The sequence below is a fragment of the Artemia sp. Qi Xiang Cuo genome, chromosome 10, assembly GCF_049724085.1.
Source record: "Artemia sp. Qi Xiang Cuo chromosome 10, ASM4972408v1, whole genome shotgun sequence".
Lineage (NCBI taxonomy): Eukaryota > Metazoa > Arthropoda > Branchiopoda > Anostraca > Artemiidae > Artemia > Artemia sp. Qi Xiang Cuo.
This window is the reverse complement of record NC_142803.1, coordinates 75,709,328-75,720,330: the sequence shown is the minus strand read 5'-3', so window position 1 is coordinate 75,720,330 and position 11,003 is coordinate 75,709,328.

Genomic DNA, 11,003 nt, shown 5'->3' with positions numbered 1-11,003 from the left:
GGAAGGGACATTGCTATGGGGGGGGCGCCGCATTTCCAAGCATTATTAAAGAAAAAGATCAGAAATTATATTTAAAAAAAAACAAGTTTTTCCCCTAGTCAATACCTCGCTCTTCAAGGCAAAGAATTTTAGTACTTTCATAAGAGCTTTTTATTCTAATTAACGGCCTTTGATATTAAGGAGTCATTTTTAAAGAATTTGAACAAAATTTGAACTTTAGCTTAAAGAGCAAGGTATTGACCAGGGGGCAAACCCCCTAATATACGTATTAAAAATCAATGAATACAGAAGTTCGTTACGTAAGTTAATTCGTAAGTTACATATATTTATTACTAATCAAAATTTTATTAAATAAAATCAAACAATTTTTGAAAAATCAATTTAATAAAAAAAAAGTAAAATTAATATTCAATTTTTTTTTAATTATTCATGTGCGGTGAGCCAAAATCAAAACCTGCATTAATTCAACAAGATTCGAAAATTAAATAAAAAAAACAAATTTTTTTAACTGAAAGCAAGGAACGATGTTAAAACTTAAAACGAACAGATATTATTCCGTATATGAAAGGGGCTGTGCCCTCCTCAACGCCTCGCTTTTTACGCTAAAGTTTGACTTTCTCACAACTTTATTTTTTTTAAACAATAACGAACTTTAGCGTAAAGAGCGAGGTGTTGAGGAGGGCACAGCCCCTTTCATATACGGAATAATTTCTGTTCGTTTTAAGTTTTAATGTCGTTCCTTACTTTCAGTAAAAAAAAACTTGTTCTTTTTAAATTTAATTTTAGTAAAGTGCAAAGTATGTTTTGGCCTTTGGAATGCATAGGGGTTTTGACAGTGCCGTAATTTCTTCAAAATCCTGGGAAGGGGGGGGGGGTGGAAATAAAGCTGGAGCCAAGTTATCCAAATTAAGTGAAAATGACAGTGAATATTTATTTTTTTTGGGGGGGGGAGTGCAACGGAAACGAAAAAAGAAAAAATTGCAAATTGAAATGTACTCCCTTATGATATCTGGGAATACTTCTGGTGTACGCTGTTGCTATGAAAGTAAAGAGGAACATTTAACCCCAAAATGAGCAGAATTTATTCCGCTTAAAAAAGTACTGTCCCTTCCTCATCCAAACCTTTGCCTCATGGTCTCAAAAGCTTCAGAGGGTGCTCATTAGATCAGAAATTGAGAGTTCAAGTACCTTTTTTGCATAAGTCGATAGTGATTGTAGACCAATGAGCTGCGACAGGGAGTGGAGGTATTTCCTGAGGGAAAGAACCTTCTATGGTTGATTTTACTGCAAGAGGAGATAATTTTATCATGCAGGGAGATCATTTACCATCATTATTTGAAAAACGATCAGAAATTATATTTAAAAATAGTTTTTTTCAACTGAAAGCAAGTAGCGACGTTATAACTCAATACGAACATATATTAGTCTTATATAGAGGGGGTTTTCCCAGGGGCTTCGTTTGATGGGGCCAGGTGGAGGCAGTTTTCCCCTCTCTCAGTAATGTGGAGAAGAAAATTATTATATATCCGATTCCCATTGACGTTTCTCAGGATACTTGAATTATGTAGGTTTATCCTAGTTTTGACAAGATTTTTTGCAGAATCTGCATTTCTGCTGGGTTGAGGGGCAGACTGAGGTTGAGGGAGGGCTTTGGTTCTGAAGAGGTAGTCCCCCTCCATGCCCCACATCAAATTACGCCCATGGGTTTTGAGCCGTACTCATGTTAATTTTTGCTCGTTTTGACTCTGACTCGGTTATTCATTTAATTTCTGTTCGTTTTGGGTTTCATTTATTTAATGAGGATGAGTGGTAATAGTTTTATGCTTGGCAGGTCATTTTATTCTATTTCGCTCATTCTTAGTTTAACGGAGATTATTTCTAGTTTTTTGACTTTGAATTGAAGTTATCAAGTATTTTGCAATATGTTGCATAGGTTGAATCAAGACCCTGGGTAATAGTAAACAGAGAAATGCCAAGACAGATAGTCCAAGTAAGTTAGAGCCCTTCATTTGAAGTATTATACTTTGGAAAAAGTTTTTTTTATTTAATGTCTATAAAGAACGAGTACAAATTAATTTTAAAGACTTTTTCCGCAAAGTAAATATTGTCAAAGAAAATTAAATAGCTCCATTGGGCCAAATACGGGTAGAAATAAATCCAAATAATTTTAAAGTTTTGCTTCTAACTCTACTTTTACCTTGCTTGCTTAAACTTGGTTCACCCGGTTCTAGGAGTTTACCCCCCCTCCTCCCAGTATTTACCACCCTAAAAAATACCCCCTCAAGAAAATAGTTCTACCCCCTCCCTGGAAAGTAGACCCCTGGACACTACTTCACCAGAAAATAGCCCGAAGAAAAAACCCCCCGCCCGCCCCGACCCCCAGTGGGACCTAAGTCGTGCCAACGGTAATATTTTTATTTTTGTTTTTTTTTTTTATTTTAACTAGCGGAAAGAAATTTTGTTTATTGTGTATTATAAGCAACTCATTCAAATTATCACGTTGTAAATCTCAAAAACAAATTTGTTTCTTAATTTGTTTTTTTCAACTTAGCGTGATACAAGACAAAGACAAGTGACATAATAGTGACTTTATTTAGTGTCGTATAATGCACAAGTACGAAAATTTCTTCCCCACATGGAAAATAAAAAACAAAAGTCATATAAAATTCCCAAATTTTGAAAGACTTATTTTTCCACAGAGGGGGGGGGTCTTTTTCCGCTGGTCACTTACGGGGAGGGGGTGTTTTCTGTGGGGGGTATTTTCTGGGGGATATTTTTCTCCGGGGGATGGGGGTATTTTCCAGGGGGGGGGGTAAATTTAGCGGACAGCTTCGAATGTCCAGACGCATTTGTGCAAGTACCAAAATTTCTTCCTCCCACGGAAAATAAAAAACAAAAGTCATAAAATTCCCAAATTTTGAAAGACTTATTTTTCCACAGAGGGGGGGGGGGTTCTTTTTCCACGGGTTACTTACGGGGAGGGGGGTGTTTTCTGTGGGGGGTATTTTTCACCGGGGGAGGGGGGTATTTTCCAAGGGGGTAAATTTAGCGGACAGCTTCGAATGTCCAGACGTATTTGTGGCATATTTTGCTAGCTCAATAGAAATGTGCCTTTAGGCTTAGGGAATTATTTCACCTGTCCCTAAATAAATAAATAAAAAAAGAAGCTTTTTTAACTGAGAATAAGGAACGACGTTAAAACTTAAAACAAACAGAAATTATTCTGTATATGAAAGGGGCTGTCCCCTCCTCAATGCCTCGCTCTTTGCGCTAAAGTTGTTTATTGTTTAAAACCCAGGTGTCGAAGACTGATAACCAAGATCTGTAAGACCTGTTTCGAAAATTCAGCGAAAATTAGTGGAAGTCATTTGGGACAGAGTTATCTTAAAAGATAACTCTGTTCCCATGCGTTTCTTCTGGCATCGTTTATCTTATTGCCTTTAGGGTGTTTCAACCTTTTCTTTCATAGATAAAGACTGGGACAATATTCTTTTGAAATCTAGAACTAAAACGAGCAACATATCTTATAAGCGAGTCAAATTTTGTGTATACCTCAGAAATTGGAATATTAGAAGTTGGAAATTCTTGTAAGTAATTTTTTAATTATATACTATTTTACAAACAAAAATGGGATTTATTTTGATCCTTTAGGGGAGGGGGGGGGGGTAAAGCAGAGCATATGCTTTTTTTGAGACAACTCATTCACAGATTCTGAAAGGTGATATGGACTTGTTTTTGTTAAAACTACGTAGGTCTATTGTGATGCTTAGATTTTGGTTGAAGCTCATTAGGTGTAATGAAGATAGACTAGTAAGAGCTGCTAATTATCAGATGTTGAGTTATGGTTCAAAAACGTCTTGGCCATCCCAAATTAGCTAATTACGCAAATTATAACGGCAAAATCTTTCAATTTGCTTGCGTTGAAGTTTTCCTTTCAATTCAGATGTTAAAGCAAAACTTTTGGTTACCATTCCACTTTGCCCCAGGGGTTGTAGCCATGTTTTTTTTTTTTAGATAAAAATCGACAGAAGTAAAAATTCATAGATCATGAGATCAGAGACTGTAAACCAAATGCTATTAAGATTTTCAGGAATAACTATCAGCATATGTATATTAAACTGACAAACCACATTCACTTGTATTTTCTTTCTAACAGTTCGTGGTAGCAAACTGGCTCAATATTAACCAAAACTCTAAAAAACAGAATTTTGATGCCGATTGATATCTCAAATAAGTCAAATCTTTATGCTGATTTAAAATATAAAAGTTTATATCGAGTTTAGTCTTACTCATTAAAAGTTATGTGCCTAAAAAAATTTGACTTATTTAAGAAAAAAGAGGGAAATACCCTTAAAAGTAAAAGAACTTTAATGAAAATCGCACCATGGGATTTTGCGTATCAGAGAACACTACTGTAGAAGTTTCGAGCTCTTATCTTCAAAAATGTGGAATTTTGTATTTTTTGTCAAACAGTTCGTGGTAACGAACTGTAAGTAAGGAGCGACCCGTCTCAATGGTACCGAAACTCTAGAAAACGGTATTTTGATACAAATAGATACATCAAAAGAATCGTATTTTAATGCTGATTTCAAATATATAAGTTTCATCAAGTTTAATCCTTTCCATCAAAAGTTAGGCGCCTGAGAAAATTTGACTGATTTTCGAAAAAAGGGGGAAAGACCCCCTAAAAGTCATAGAACTTTACTGAAAATCACACCCTCATAGTCAGCGTATCAGAGAACCCTACTGTAGAGGTTTTAAGCTCCCATCTACAAAAATGTGGAATTTTGCATTTTTTGCCAGAAGAAAGATCACGGGTGCGTGTTTATTTGTTTGTTTGTTTGTTTTTTTTCCCCAGGGGTGATCGTATCGAACCAGTTGTCCTAGAATATCGTGAAAGGGCTCATTGGAATGGAAATAAAAAATTCTAGTGCCCTTTTCAAGCGACCAAAAAAAAATGGAGGGCAACTAGGCTCCCTCCCACTCTCATTGTTTTACCAAAGTCAACTGATCAAAATTTCGAGATAGCTATTTTGTTCAGCATATTCGAAGATATTATAAGTATGTCTTTTAGGATGACTTATTCCCCCGAACTCCCCGGGGGAGGGCTGAAAGTTATGAACTTTACCCAATGTTAACATATAGTATTGGTTATTTGGAAGTATACAGACGTTTTCAGGGGAGATTTTTCCTGGTAGTGTGGGGGAGGGGGTGGGTGGGTCAGGGGCTATGTGGGAGGAGTCTTTCCATGAAGGAAGTTTTCATGGGGGAAGGGACATTGCTATGAAGGGGACGCCGGACTTCCCAGCATTATTAAAAAAAAGATCATAAATTTAATATAAAAAAACAAGTATTTCAACTGCAACAGCAGCAACGTCGAAACTTTAAACGAACAGAAAATATTACACATATAATTGGGTTCACCCCGTAGTCAATGCCTCGCTCTTTAAGCCAAAGATTTTTTAGTACTTTCATAAGAGCTATTTATTCTAATTAACGGCCTTTGTGATTAAGCGGTCATTTCTAAAGAATTGGAACAAGATTTGAACTTTCGCTTAAAGAGCAAGGTATTGACTAGGGGGCGAACCCCCTAATAAATGTATTAAAAATATATGAATATAGAAGTTCGTTACGTAAGTTAATTCGTAAGTTACGTATATTTATTACTAATAAAAACGTTCGTAAATAAAATTAAACAAGTTTCGAGAAAGCCATTTAACTAAATAAAAGTAAATTATTATGGAAATTTTGTTTTAATCATTCATGTATGGTGAGCCAAGATCAAAACCTGCATTTATTCATAAACGTTCAAAAATTAAATAAAAAAAAACAAGTTTTTTAAACTGAAAGTAAGGAGCGAGATTAAAACTTAAAACGAACAGAAATTATTCTGTATATGAAAGAGACTGTCCCATCCTCAACGCCTCGCTGTTTACGCTAAAGTTTTGACTCTGTCTCACAACTTTATTTTGTAAACCAATAGTAAAACTTTAGCGTAAAGAGCGAGGCGTTGAGGAGGGGACAGTCTCTTTCATATACAGAATAATTTCTGTTCGTTTTAAGTTTTAATGTCGCTCCTTACTTTCAGTTTAAAAAACTTGTTTTTTTTATTTAATCAGAAGAAAGATTACGGATGCCTGTTTATTTTATTTATTTATTTTTTTATTTCACCAGGGGTGATCGTATCAATCCAGTAATCCTAGAATATCGTAAATGGGCTCATTTGAATGGACATTAAAAGTTCTAGTGCCCTTTTGAAGTGACCAAAAAAATTGGAGGGCAACTTGGCCCCCTCCCATGCTCATTTTTTCCCCGAAGTTACCCAATTAAAATTCTGAGATAGCCATTTTGTTCAACATAGTCGAAAATCTAATAAATATGTCTTTTAAGATGACTGAATTCCCCACTGTTCCCAGGGGAAGGGCTGCAATTTATGAACTTTGCCCATTGTTTAGATATTGTTTTGGTTATTATGAAGTTTACAGCCATTTTCATGAAGGATTTTTTTCTGGTTGGGGGGGGGGTGCCGGCGGAGGGGGGGACTCGGGAGAATCTTTACGTGGAAGATGTTTACTTGGGGTAAGGTACATTTATATGAAAGGGGCTCCGGAAGTCCAGCATTATTTAAAAACGATCATAAATTAAATAAAAAAAAACAAGTTTTTTCAACTGAAAGTAAGAAGCAACATAAGAACTTAAAACGAACAGAAATTATTACTTATATGAGTGGGATCATCCCCAAGTCAATACCTTGCTCTTCACGCTACAGTTTTTTATAGTGCTTTCAAAAGAGCTATCTATTCTAATTAAACAGCCTTTGTGATTCAGCGATTTGTGATTTAAACAAAATTTTAACTTTATCGTAAAGAGCGTGGTATTGACTAAGGGGAGAACCCCTTATATACGTAATAACATATGCGTAATAAAAAAAAACAATAAAAAAAACAAGTGATACGGCTCAATAGTAATCGAAACTATTAAAAACGGAGTTTTGATGTCAATAAATGTATCAAAAGAATGGGCTTATAATGCTAGTTCTAAATATATAAATTTTATTAAGTTTAGTATTACTCATAAAAGGCTACGAGCCTGAGAAAATTTGCCTGATTTTTGAAAGAGGGGGAAACATCCCCTACAAGTGAAATAATTTTAATGAAAAGCACACCGTCAGATTTAGCGTATCAGAAAGCCCTGTTACATATGTTTCAAGCTCATATCTGCAAAATTCTGCAACTTTGTATTTTTTGCCAGAAGAAAGATCACGGAGGCGTGTTTATTTTTTTTTCAGGGGTAATCGTACCGACCCATTGGCCCTATAAAATCAAGAGAGAGCTCATTAGAAGGTACATATTTTCATTTAAAAAACAAGTTTTTTTATTTATTTTTTGAACTTATTCAAATTAATTCAGGTTTTTATTTTGGATCACAGCATATTAATAATTAAAACACAATTTTTGTCTGAAGTTTGAATTTCTTTATTCTTTGAATTTGTAAATTCTTGTTTAATTTTATTTACGGACGTTTTGATTAGTAATAAATGTACGTAACTTACGAATTAACTTACGTACCGACCTTCTATATTCATTGATTTTTAATACGTATATTAGGGGGTTCCCCCCTATTCAAGACCGTGCTTTTTAAGCTAAAGTTCTAATTTTGTTACAATTCTTTAAAAATGGTTACTTAATCACAAAGGCCATTAATCAGAATAAATAGCTCTTATGAAAGTACTAAATATTATTTGGCTTGAAGAGCTAAGTATTGACTAGGGGTTGAACCCAATCATATACGTAATATTTTCTGTCCATTTTGGGTTTTGATGGTGCTCCTTACTTTCAGTTGGAAAACTTGTTTTTTATTTAATTTCTGATCTTTTTCTTTAATAATGCTGTGAAATGCGGCACCCCCTTCACAGCATTACTCCTTTCCAATGAAAACTTACTTCTTGGAAAGATCCTCCCATATAACCCCCGCAAAAAACAAATACTTTTGTTTTATGAGCAAGGTGTTGAAAAGGTGTTATATTTGTTTTAAGTTTTAAACTTGCTCCTTACTTTAGATGAAAATCCTTTTCTATTTGTTTAATTACATTTCATGAAACTGTAAAGTTATATGAAAACAGTACTTTTGGTAGCACAGAAAAAAAGATCAGTATTTCTATGTTCTCTGTTTTTATATATAGACAAAAAAGGTATAAGAACTTTTCATTTCCATTAGAACGAGCCCTATCCTTACGTTCTAGGCCTACAAGGTCGATACGATCACCCCTGGAAAAAAACACAACAACAAAAAGCCAAAAAAACACGCATCTGTGATTTTTCTTCTGGTTAAAATTGCAAAATTCCACATATTTGCAGATATGAGCTTGAAACATCTACAGTTTCAATCTGATTGTGTGGTTTTCATTAAAATTATATGACTTCAACAAGGTCTCTCCCACTTTTTCAGACAAATTTTCTCTGACCCGTAGCTTTTGATGGGTAGGATTAAATTTAATGAAACTAATATATTTGGAATCAACATAATAAGTAAATTATTTCGATATATCTATTGGTATCAATATATAAAATTCTTCCAGTTTATTGTTACCCACCCAAAACCAAAAATTTGATAAAATTTGCCTTATTTTTGAAAAAAGGGGACCCCCCCCCAAAAAAAAAGCAAGAGATCTTATTGAAAATTTATTTATCAGATACATCATATCAGATAACCCTGCCATGGAGGTTTCAAGCTCCAGTTTAAAAATATTAATAACTATATTTTAGATTATCCAGTTGTAAAAGAAGTAATGGCACACGAAGGCAGGACTGGATTCAATCAAGTTGATTCACTTTATTTGTAATGAAATTAAGCTGTGCTTGGCGATCTGTGTTTACGTATCAGCTATAATGAGGGAGGGGAATGAGTCATTGTTTAGGTGGGGGTAGGTACGGTGGTTTCATATACGTTCAAAAATTAAATTAAAAAAAAAAGTTTTTTTAATTGAAAGTAAGGAGCGAAATTAAAACTTAGAACGAACAGAAATTTTTCCTAATATGACAGGGGCTGTGCCCGCCACAACCTCTCGCTCGTTGCGCTAAAAATTTATTTTTAAAAAAAAATGAGTTTTTATAAAGAGTCAAAATATCTCGTTATTAGAGAGAGAGAGAGACGTTGAGGATGGTTTCATATATGGAGTAATTTCCGTTCGTTTTAAGTTTTCATGTTGCTCCTTACTTTCAATTAAAAAACTTGTTTTTTTATTTTATTTTTGAACGTTTTTGAATTAATGCAGGTTTTGATTTTGGCTCACCAAATAATTAAAACAAAATTACCCCCCCCCCCCATGGAAAATACCCCCCGTGAAAAATAAGACTTTCAAAATTTGAGAGTTTTATTTGAGTTGTATTTTTTTTTAATATCCGTAGGGGAAAGGAAGTTTGATACTTGTGTATTATACGCCACTCCCTCAAGTTTACTCTGTGTAATATTCTAGAACACACCAGTATTTTAGTTAGTTTCTTAGTTACTTTAAAAATAAATTTGGGCTATATATTTGAATATTAGAAGGGGGGGGTTAAAGTATAGCGGGTCTGCATGCAAAATGTGTTTGGTTTAATTATCCTGCATATTAGATAGATAGATAGAGAAGCGTATTTTAAAACCAAATATACGGCCATGAACATAATAAAATAACATAAATAGTTATCCAATTAAAATTCTGAGATAGCCATTTTGTTCAACATAGTAAAAAATCTAATATCAAATTTTTTTTAAATTTTATGTATTTACAGTTACATTTAGGGTGGGTCCTAGGGCATGATGATGTGTTGGTCACTTGCATTCCTTTCTTCCACCGCCGTGGCCGAAGGGAGTGGAGGGGGTGGGGTCAAGCAGAAGCCACGTAATAAACATGAAGTCAAAATTACGTTTAATATTTTTTTTTTTTGGGGGGGGGATTCCACGGAAACGAAAAAATAAAAAAAAATGTCAAATTGATATGTACTCCCTTATGATTTATGGGAATACTTCTGGTGTACGCTGTTGCTATGAAAGTAAAGATTAACATTAAACCCCAAAATGAGCAGAATTTATTTCGTGTAGGAAAGGACTATCCCTTCCTCATCCACACCTATGCTTCATGGTCGCAAAAGCTTCAGAGGGTGCTCATTAGATCGGAAATTGAGAGTTCAAGTACTTTTTTTTTATAAGTCGAAAGTGTTTGTAGACCAATGAGCTGCGGCAGGGGGTGGGGGTATTTTCTGAGGGAAAGAACCTTCAACGGTTGAGGTTGAAAAATCTTCCAAGTATTGAGGTTAAAGTTTAGAGATTGTTGACAGGTATGTTAAACATGGGCACCGACAAGAGGAGGCATAGGGCAAGGCCCGCCTGGAAGTTTGGGACTATAAAGTAATTATAAAGTAACCAAAGGAAAGAGAGCAGAATAGGGAAAAACCATGGAAAAATATTTGTTGCCCCATTTTTGGCTGCCATCAATAGATAGTGATCCATGATAAGGAAAATATAAGTTCTAATTTGTGACTGTGTAAACCCTAACCAGTTTTCCACAATAATATTTTCTATCTGATATGTTTAATTTAACCCCGGAATTTACCCCGGAAAATGACCCTTAACATCTCGACGAGAAAATTGAATCGGTAGAGAGAAAGAAAGACATATAAAGAAATTTCGTATATGAATTCTAGCAAATTCACCCAGTTTAAAATTTCTTCTGAAAATTTCACCCCCTGGAAGCTTTCCTCTCCATTGAAAATTATCCCGTCAGAAAATTCGTCCTCCCTGCCACAGCCGAAAAATGCATGCACACGTCCCAAGAACAAATAAAACAACAGACATTTTTTATGGCTTAAAAGATTACCTCCAGGGGCTGGAGGGGGTCATTTTATCTCAAAAGACAGTTGTTGGGCCTTTCAACTATTTTGAAAAAAATATCTCCTAATTTTTTTGACTCTTTTGTAATTGACATGCACTCTCGTGGTCTGGTATCCCTCAAACAAACACGG